The following is a 10,961-nucleotide window of genomic DNA, read 5'->3' on the forward strand; positions in this document are numbered from 1 at the left end:
AAATCCAGTCATAAAGACAAATTGGGAGTCACGGTTACACTTTAAGTTACATATTATTTATTAATTACAAATTATCTATTTTACTGATGACAATCACAAAATAATTGATCACAAATGCTCTTCTTCTCACTTAACCAACACTCCACTGTCGGCGCCAATGTCACCACCAACAACAATCACCATTAACAAACTCACCCTCGATCTGAAAATTGCAAATAGGGGCCTACAAGTTTACAAATTGCACTAGAGGCCTCTCCCCCAAACCCTAACCTTCTTTGTGGCGTCAATTGAAGTGGTGTAGGTGATTGTGACTAAAGGATCGGGTAAAAGAATGACGCCCCCGTTTTTAAGCCTATTCTTGGCCTTGTCCAAGAAGCAGGCTTGAAAAAAATATGGTGGATGAGGGGGGTTGGATACAACTTATTTTTGAATTGATAAGTTCAAAAGTAGGCGTTGGTGTAATTTTTACATAAAAGAAATCAAGCCCATGTTTAGTAACACTGTCCAAATAAGTGCAGCGGAATAATTTAAGCTTAGACAAGCATTCTAGATAAGTTTTAAAAAGTACTTATTGCTAAACGAATAATGTTATTAATCATTAATAGAGACCATTGTTAGTCTAGATACCATTGGATCTCCTAGTTCATTGTCCAACACTGTACAACTCCATTGAATAACAAATAAAGAAACTCGATATCACCTAGATCGATAATAATCTATAAGTCCTCTTTTGTGATTGATTTTGGAGTGTAACTTCTGATTCTCAAACAATTAGAAGTTACTTTACGTATATGATAATTTTTTTGAAAAAAAAATTGATTATAGAAAAATCTTTAGCAGATTTTGAAGAGTAAAGTGGTAGCTTTTCATATTATGGTTTTTGATTTTCTAATTATTTATAATTAAAAATTTCAATTTTAACCCCCAGTTGATTAAATTATTCATTTCTATCCTAAATTTTATTGATATTTTAAAAACAAATTGAAAAACTAAACTGCCACAGCTAATGCGTTGAAGGTTATTTTAATTTATTTGATCATTTTTATTAATATATGGACTATAATTTTATTTTCTAATTTATAAACTTGAGATTTAATAGATATTTTATTTTATTTTTATTTTTAAAAATTATTGTGCATACAATTGCATTATATTAGAAAAACAGTTAGTAATATCACATTTTTTTTTTTATAAAAAGTAAAAATAATATTTTCAACATTACTAATGATAATGATAATAATTCAAAATGACACGTTATAATTAGTATCTATTTTAGTAATTGAATACCGACACGACACGACACATCAATAAATTAATTTTGTTTAGTAAACATTAAATTGCTAATTTTGAAACATACAACATTTATGAAACAAAAGTTTATAAAACACTTGCTCTATTCTTCCTCACAAGCTAATTCTTTTAAAAACACGGGAATATCGAACCAAGTTTAAGCAAGAGTAGCACTACTCTATGTGAAAAAATAATTTTTAAAATAAATAAATTATTTTATTTGACAGTGAAGTAATAGTTACAACATCAAAAGAAGAAATTAAGTATACCTTTTCAACTTAAAAGAAGAAAATAAGTTATCCAAATATGTGTGAGAGAAAACGTTACTAATAAATAATTTAAAATAAATATGCTTTTGTTGATTGAAGTTAACCCATGTTTGATAGGAATTCTTTTCCATGGTGTTGACCCATGAAAATTCAGCCCAAATCGAACGGCCCAAGGAATGAAATCCAATTGGAGGATCTCCAAATCAGATAGCCTAAAGAACGAATCTCAATCAGACAATTTAGGATGAAAGCCCAAATAGGGAGTCCCATGAACGCGGTAACACCATCGTCCAAGTTTGTAAGTCGCCCAGGATCTGAGCGAATGGAATGTCATGCAGTCGCTCAGAGCTGCTACTCTATTCTCGCCCAAACTTTCGAGTCGCCCAAGGTCTTAGCAAACATGAAGTGTTATGGTTATCAAGAAGTGCAGTTATCAAAGCAATTATTAAGCAGCCCTATCACGTTCCATGATTCAAGGAATTCAATTGAAGACGGTTAAACGACAAAGAGTAATGGCAGCAGTTAGAAAAGGCAGTTCCATGACAAGTTGGCCATTACGAGGAAAGTGGGCAGTTATAGAACGATCAAGCAGTTTTTAGGCGGTTGATCACAAAGAGATCATCCAGAGAGTATAAAAGGAAGAAAAGACATAGAGCAAAGGGACCCCAATAAAAAACTCTCGAACAGAGAACATGTAATTTTACATTTCTTAGTTTAGATTTAAACACTTCTTTCAGTAACTCGTGTGCTTACGCCCCTTGGAGGCATTCTGTTTTTACTTTCCGATTGTAAAGTCATCGCCAATAAAGAACACCCCTTTTTGGGACTTTGTCTCAAGAGGTTTGTCCCTTACATAATCGTCTGATCCCTTTTTAATTGTTAGCGACTAACCCGCGCGAAACAATTTGGCACGCCCAGTGGGACAGTGGTGTTTGGTGTTGAAAATACAAAAGGTGAAACAATATGCCTCAGAGATCCGATAAGGAAGCAGCAAGTCAGGGAGGAGTCCAGTCTGTGATCGAGCGATATGAGGAGCAGCATGCCTCTCCACTAACAGATGGACAGAATCAGAGCAGTAACAGTCGTTACAAACCAATGACAGAGTTGAGTCCTTGAACTATGCGTGCACTACTTGTAGAACTCACACAAGATGTCATTGAACAGGTAAATCTTCGAAATATTCATAATATGGAAAGATTTACCCAAAATGGGAATGCACATTATGACAACATGGCCAAACAACTAAACACTTTGAACGAAATAATGAATAAGTTAGTAGGCCAAATATGCCAACCGGTTCTGCCTCTTGTAAACCACTTTCAAACTAGGATAATTGTAGGACATAATCCCTCAGTCCTAAATCCGAATCAAGGGATAGAACCACTTTCTAGTCCCTCTACTTCAAACCAAGGGGGTGGTGCAGTGCCAAATCAGAACAATGGTAGTGGTACGCCTAACTTGGGGGGTAATCCAAATGTAAGAGATAATGTCCTAAATAATGGACAGAATACCCCATGTGTTAATGAGGGAATAGATGTTCAAGCTAATGGTAATGACCCAAATCATGGTAATTTTGTTGTCAATCAAGGACCAAACATCAGGCCTCATGCAAATCAACCGGTTAACCAACCTGTAAGAATTCCATATGACTCCAACGTCATGTTGAGGAATCAGATTATGGAAATCGTACAGGATCAGATGGCTTTTGGGGTGCGTCCTGTCATTAGGCCGACTTACACAAAGCCATATCCTGATTGGGTAGACCAAGCATATCCATGGCCTAGAGGGTATAAAGTGCTAGAATTCTCACTATTTACCGATTTAGGGGAGGTGTCTACTCTAGAACACATAGGACGATTCACATTGCAAACTGATGATGTAACTGATTACCATAAAATGAGGCTTTTCCCTAATTCATTAACAGGAGTAGCTTTCTCCTGGTTCATCAACTTGCCAGCGAACTCTATTCAAACATGGCAACAATTAGAACAATTATTCCACGCTCAGTTTTATAAAACTGAATCTGAAGTTACTTTGGCTGATTTGACGAATCTACGTCAAATGCCAAACGAATGGGCAGAAAGTTTTCTCCAAAAGTTCAAGACAGCAAGAAGCAAGTGTTTTGTACCTCTGCCCGAAAAAGAATTTGTCAAAATTGCTCAAGGTTGTTTGAGCTTTGATTTAAAAAAGAAATTTTAAGACAAGGATTTTTCTGACCTTTTCCAGTTGAGTGCGAATGTGATTAGGTATGAACGACTGATAAGAGAAGAAGAGTAGATGAAAAATTTTAGTAAAGGGACTTATTACAAAGACCCAAATTTTGACGTTCATACCATCAGCGACGAGTCATACGATCAAGCCGAAATGTGTTTGGCCGAATTGGTCAAAGGAGACACGTATACTTGTCCTATAATGGCTAAGCCTAGACCATCGGGCAAGGATGAGCCCATGAAAGATGGAAACATAAAGGCTAGAACGTTCTCGTTCGATGTAACCAAGGCTGACCTTATATTTGATAAATTATATAGGGATAAGTAGATAAAGCTGAGCGATAAGCATAAATTGCCAAACCCTGAACAAATTAAGGGTAAAAAATATTGTAAATGGCATAATGTATGGTCACATTTGACTAACAATTGCTTGGTTTTTCGCCATGTATTGTAGGATGCCATTGAATCAGGACGAATTACGTTCGACGATAAGAAGAAGATGGCAGTGGATGAAAATCCTTTTCCACAATCACTTGGAGTGAACATGGTAAAGGCTGGTTTAAAAAACAAGTTGCCAAAATTCAAGTTGGTCATAGATGATGGAGAAAAGGACCCTGGACCACATCCCAGTGTCTTTGAACGAATCAAGGGGAAGGAGCCAAAAAAAGACGAAGACGTCCTGTGTGCAAGATGTAAAATAGAAGTGAGTGGGAACACAGAAAAATTAGGGATATGGCAGCATCCCCATCGCCCTACTTTCTTCCCAAACACTCAGCCTGGTAGAGGGCGAGGTATATCATTCTATAGAGGACCGCCTTTTGAGAGGCAGTTCAGGCTAGTAGATAATGGGAGAACATTCAGGCCGCAACCTTGGCTGCCAAATGTATGGCATTCGTTCCAGTATAATGCAGGAAGGGCAATACCCTTCGATGAGATGACTAGAACCCAACAAAGGCGTTTCCAACGAAACTATGGACTAATGATGAGGCAGCAACAGGGAGTGCCACATCCTAAAGCGCCTAAACCACTCAAGGTAGCCAATCAAAATGTTCTCAAAGATAGTGAAGAGACCGGTATAGATGAATCAATGAAAGAACTGCCAGAAACTTCTTCTGTGAGATCAAAGTCTGAGCAAGATAGAAGGGATGGAGAAGATCCAGATCAGCCCCTTACTATCCAGTTCGGTACGTTACCTCCCGTCGTGGCTAATAATTACTTACTGGCCAATGAATTCAAGAATAAAGAAAAAGAAGAAGAAGAAAGGGAGGACAACGAAGGAGAGGCTTGCGTGCTGGAATGTGAAGAAACTCAGACTTCTAGAGAGGCCTACAATGATGAAGAAGACGACGGGATGACAGACATCGAAGAAGAAATCGACCTAGAAGCAGAAAGAAGAAGGAGAGGAGTATCGTACAATACTCTGTTGAATCAACTACATCGAAAGGGAGTTCGCGAAGTAGACTTGTTGGGAGAACCATCTGGGCGTCCTTTCGATTTCTACGTACTGTACGGGACGCCCAAAAGGAAGAAGAGAGTGCCTCGCTCTGAAAAGTATGGATCACCTCCAAGAATAATGCCCCCTCCCACAAGTTGGGTAACTGATGAGGAAGCATTAGAAAACAGTAAGGAGGAAATTCAGGAGACAGAGGCTCAGCGCGATATGCTGCACGTTGACTTATCACAGAGGGATAATTCGACAGAAAATAAGCAGGAAGTAGAAATAGAAGCTGCCGAAAAGGTTATTTTTAAACGGCCAGCCATGAAATTGACTAAATACTTGAGGCCATTGTACGTTAAAGCTCTAGTTAACGGCATCCCTGTGGCAAAAGTGCTTGTCGACAATGGAGCAGCTATAAACACCATTCCATCTAGGATGATAAGGAAATTTGCAAAGACAGAGGGTGACATGATTCCAACAGAAGTCATCCTTACGAGTTTCAATGGATGAGCAATTTCAGCTAAGGGAGTTATGCCATTGGACATAATTATAGGGACAACTACTAGGACCACAGTCTTCTTTGTAATAGATGGTCCTACTAGTTACAATGTGTTACTAGGAAGAGATTGGATACACGAAAGTCGCTGCATACCCTCATTACTCCATCAATGCCTGATCTTTTGGAACAACAAGGGTGAAGCAGAGGTGGTGCAGGCCGATCATAGGCCTTTTGTCGTAGAAGCAAACTCAGTGGAAAGGTTCATGTACGAAGGAAACTATGGACCTATCAGGGTAGTCCAAGATGGGGAAGAAACTCAGATCCTCACACAGAGTGAAGAGCCATTTTCAGTGGACGCACTCACTGAAATGTTCAACCAAATGAGACCAAATATAGTGGTCTTAGAAGAGCCAGTAATTGGCAAAAGAATAATCAAGGATTCTTGAATGGATTCTAAGCTACAAAAGCAAATGGCCGATATTCAGGCCTTCAAAGCCAGATTAATGGTTTTCAATAAAGAATGCAAGGACAAAACGAAAGAAGAGGCAGCCCTAAGAGCGCTGAAAGACAAATGGACAGTATTCGAGTTAGAACAAAGCATTGGCCGAGAAGTCAACAAGGTGAACTGTTTAGAATAAAAAGTACTTACAAGGGAACTGGACAACGAAGTGATGCGGATTATCAAACCTGGATACGCTCAAGCACAATACCCTCTGATCAAAGTAAATATTGGCAATGAAGGAAAAGATCATCCAACATTCATCAACCAGATGCTCGATCAAGAGATTAGTGATAAATTAATCGCTTTGCTAAAGGAGTATAAAGATTGTTTTCCTTGGGAATATGAACAAATGCCTGGTTTAGATAGAAATTTGGTGAAACATAGGTTACCAACTAAGCCTAATTTTAAACCTCATAGACATCCTCCTAGACGTTTTGCTCCTAATGTACTCCCTGAGATTAAGAAAGAGATAAAGCGATTATTGAAAGCAGGCTTTATTAGAACAGTCAGGTATGTCGAATGGTTGTCCAATATCGTGCTAGTACTAAAAAAGAATGGTAAACTAAGGGTGTGCATAGACTTTAGGAATTCAAACATAGCTACACCCAAAGATGAGTATCCAATGCCCACGGTGGATTCTTTAGTATACTCAACCGCCGGACACGTCATGTATTCTTTCATGGATGGGTATTCAGGATATAATCAAAACTATATAGCTGAAGAAGACATACACAAAACTACCTTTAGATGCCCTGGGTCTCTAGGATGTTTTGAATGGGTGGTCATGCCTTTCGGCCTAAAAAATGCAGGAGCAATTTATCAAAGGGCAATGAATTTAATCTTTCATGATATGATAGGCAAGTTTGTTGAAGTGTATGTAGATGATATAATGGTCAAATCCATTAAAGAAGAGGACCATTTCGAACAGTTAAGATGTTCGTTTGAGCGAATGAAACAATATAAGTTAAAGTTGAATCCCTTGAAATGTGCATTTGGTGTTAATGTAAGAAACTTTCTTGATTTCTTGGTACACAAAAGATGGATTGAACTTGATAAAAATAAAGCGAATGCCATTTTAGAGGCCAAACCACCCACCAACAAAAAAGAATTGCAAAGGTTTCTAGGCCAAGTAAACTTTTTAAGACGCTTTATTTCTAACTGTGCAGGGCGAATTAAAATCTTTTCGCCGCTCTTAAAACTGAAAAATCAGGACGAATTCGTCTGGAAAGAAGAACATCAAAAGGCTTTTGAAAGCCTGAAGATATATTTATCAAGTCCACCAGTGTTGGTGTCATCAATCCAAGGACGGCCAATGAAAGTGTACGTATCGGCTGAAAAAGAATCAATAGCTGGAATGGTCGCGCAGGAAGACCAATTTGGTGAAGAAAGGGCAATTTACTACTTAAGTAGGCGGTTAACAAAATGTGAATGTAATTACTCTGCTATCGAAAAATTATATCTTACATTGTATTTCACATGTACAAAATTAAGGGTTTATTTACGGCCCATAGCCGTTTATTTAATTTCTAAAGTAAATTTAGTTAAGTATATGTTCTCTCGCCCTATTTTACACCAAAGGGTAGGCCTTTGGACATTAGCTTTATCAGAATTCGAGATACAATATATACCTCAAAAGGCAATCAAAAATCAGGCTTTGGCTAACTTTCTAGCCGATCATCCATGACTTGACATGCCTGAAAAAATTGAATTAGAAATCAATTCGTTCGAGCTAAAACCTTGGGTGTTGTATTTCGATGGATCAAAAACCTCTAAAGGTGCAGGAGTAGGAGTAGCATTGATTAACCCTTTAGGGATTTGCTACAAGTTTGCGTTCACTTTAGACAGGATGTGCACCAACAATCAGGCAGAATATGAAACCTTAATCGCAGGCCTAGAACTAATGATAGATATGGGAGTAAAAAATGTGATCGTTAGAGGCGATTCTCAATTGGTAATTCACCAATTGATTGGTGATTTTAAATGCCAAAGTGATTCCATTATAAGTCAATATGAGATCGCCCAAGAATTGTTAGAAGAATTCGACCAAGTAGAACTTCAATGCGTTAATAGGATATATAACGACGTGGCAAATGAGTTGGCCCAAATGGCCTCAGGGTACTCAAAGGTTTTGAATTGAAAGTCTACTTATGAATATGGAACCATATTGCCCTTGACCCAAAGAAGGGCGAGGAGGATTGAACTTCACTACATACAAGATGAAGATGTAATGGATTGGAGAACAGAGATTAAAATGTTCCTTAAAGAACCTAATAGAGGGATTAGTAGGAAAATGAAGCTGTGTTTACTGAACTATACACTAATAGATGAATAGTTGTTTAAGAAATGCTCTGATGGTGTATTGCTAAAGTGTGTAAGTTTGCAAGAAGCCAGGACGATCATGGCTGAGGTGCACGAAGGGATATGTGGAGCTCATCAAGTTGGCCAAACGATGAGATGGTTAATTATTAGGAGTGGATATTTTTGGCCAAAGATGGGAGAATTATGCGTTCAGTATGCAAATAGTTGTTTAGCATGCCAAAAGCATGGTCCAATACAAAGGGTGCTAGCACGAGAGATGGCATCTATTATTAAACCTTGACCGTTCAAAGGGGAAGATCTATCCCCCATCGTCCAAACAACATACTTTTGTTATAGTTGCAACCGACTATTTCACCAAGTGGGTAGAGGCGGTACCTTTGAAAGAGATCACCCAAAAGAATGTTATAGAGTTTATCCATGATCACATCATTTATAGGTTTGGAATTCCACAAACGTTGATGGTAGATCACGGAACATCTTTGAATGGGGATCAAGTGAACAAATTTTTGAGCGAGTTTGGGGTTAAATTAGTAAACTCCACACCATATTACGCTCAATCCAAAGGACAGGCAGAATCTTCTAATAAGATTCTAAAAAATATCATCAGAAAGATGATAGATGAAAATGTCAGAAATTGGCACGAATGTCTGAATGAGGCCTTATGGGCTTATAGAACATCACCTCGGTCAAGTACCAAAATTACTCCTTTCTAACTTACTTATGGATGGGAGGCCGTTTTGCCTATGAAAATCAACGTGCAATCGATTAGAGTGTGTTTGCAACATAAGTTAAATGATGGTGAGTATACCGAATCACTAGTTCAAAATTTATTGGGGTTGGACGAATTAAAGTTGGACGTCTTAGATAGATTGCAAGTTCAAAAATAAAGGATGGCTAAGTTTTATAATAAAAAAGTCATAGCCAAGTCGTTCAGCCTGGGCGAATTAGTTTGGAAGACGATACTCCCTTTGGATAGCAAGGATCCAAAGTACGGGAAGTGGTCTCCCAATTGGGAAGGACCATACAAAGTAAACAGTGTGTTGCCCAATGGAGCATATCATTTGGAAGATTTAGATGGCACCAAGCACGTGAGATTCATCAACGGCAAATATTTGAAAAAATATGTTCCTTCTTAATGGGAAAGTGAACAGATTAAAGCGTAATCAAAACATGTTGAACGATTAAGGATAAAAAGGGTCAGAGCAAAATATGTTCAAATAAATTTCTTTATTATCAAACGTTCATTACAAAGTTGCAAGATACAAATAATAGATGCTCTACAAGCTACAATCGAAAGGAAGCTAATCTCTAGGTCGATTGCCGAGTAAAAGGGTGGACTGGCCTCGCACCGCCTTCCTAAATGCATCGCTGCAATAGCGGGCAAAGAGGCTGAGAAGCACTCTCAGCAAGCAAGGTGGCCCGCAAACATCCCAAAAATTACCTTCCATCATCGAACCCCTTGTAAAGAACAAAGAGACGATGGGAAAAACTTTGATGGGAAAAACTTCGCTGCTGGCCAAAAAATATTTCCTATATCTCCTATACCAAAGGTGACATCAAGACAAGTAGTAAAATGGGCAGACCAAACAATCCATTTTTATAGCAGACGAAGGTTTTGGATTAATTGTCAAAATGCCAAACAATGGCAGCAAATTGGTTTCGAAGAAGAGAATAAAAATGAAGATGGAAGATGGAAAGTGCGAAGCATACTTGCATTTATAGGGGGTGGAGATGAAGAGACACAATATGAGCAGCCACATTCTGCCTAGTAAATGGAATTAAGTAGCCCAAAGTCTTGGGAAAAGAGGTGAAAATATCAAGAGAAAATGTGTAAGATTTTTAGCACAAAGCAGTTAAATGCTTGAAGGATTGGCGATTAAAAGACAAACGTCAAATAAATGCACAAGAAGTTAATATAGATATTCATTAATGATGTACAAGGTTACAAAAGGAAAGTCAAATGCGAAATTACAAAAAGAAAAAGTTAAGGCATTATATGTCTTAATTACAATCCGCCCCCTACCAAACGAACTAAGTTTTCCCCAGTCCTCGTTCTGCTGAGAGGAAGTGATGTTCAATTCGGCCACAACATCATCATCAACTTCCAACTTCTTATACTGCTCGACCAAAGACTTAGTTCGCTCAATTTCTTGGGAGGCGTTATGCTTTTTAACAGCCATTCTCGCCTTACAGTCGTCCATTTTGGCTTGAAGTTCCTTCATCTGAGCAGCCAAACTAGCCATCAAAGAGTCTTCAATCATGACTTCGGAAGAGATTTCTTTCAACTCGTCCTCAGCTTTGTTGATCTCCTGAAGCAAAGACTCTTTTTCAGATACAGCGCGAAGATATTGAGTACTTTTGGCTTTCAGTTCAACATTCTTGGCCAGCAAGGAGAGGACCTCGAAATGGATAACTTTCAACGTTGCTTTAAAAT

This window comes from Olea europaea, chromosome 12 (genome assembly GCF_002742605.1).
Source record: "Olea europaea var. sylvestris chromosome 12, O_europaea_v1, whole genome shotgun sequence".
NCBI lineage: Eukaryota > Viridiplantae > Streptophyta > Magnoliopsida > Lamiales > Oleaceae > Olea > Olea europaea.